The sequence below is a fragment of the Sinocyclocheilus anshuiensis genome, unplaced genomic scaffold, assembly GCF_001515605.1.
Source record: "Sinocyclocheilus anshuiensis isolate Anshui unplaced genomic scaffold, SAMN03320099.WGS_v1.1 scaffold426, whole genome shotgun sequence".
Classification (NCBI taxonomy): Eukaryota; Metazoa; Chordata; class Actinopteri; order Cypriniformes; family Cyprinidae; genus Sinocyclocheilus; species Sinocyclocheilus anshuiensis.
This window is the reverse complement of record NW_015542362.1, coordinates 1,564,781-1,564,987: the sequence shown is the minus strand read 5'-3', so window position 1 is coordinate 1,564,987 and position 207 is coordinate 1,564,781.

Below are 207 nucleotides of genomic sequence, written 5' to 3'. Positions count from 1 at the left end.
TGTTGGTTGGATGTAGACAAAGAGCAGAAACTGAATTTTCAGCTATCAAAATCCACCTATAGTATATGAGTGAATTTTGAAGTTTTTTTTTTTTTTTTTTAAAAGTTAAATATTTTACTACAGACTAACCCAAAATTTAGTTCTAAAATAAAGTATTTGTGGTTTTATAATTAATCAAAAGGCTAAGGCATGCTTCCCCCTTCTGTA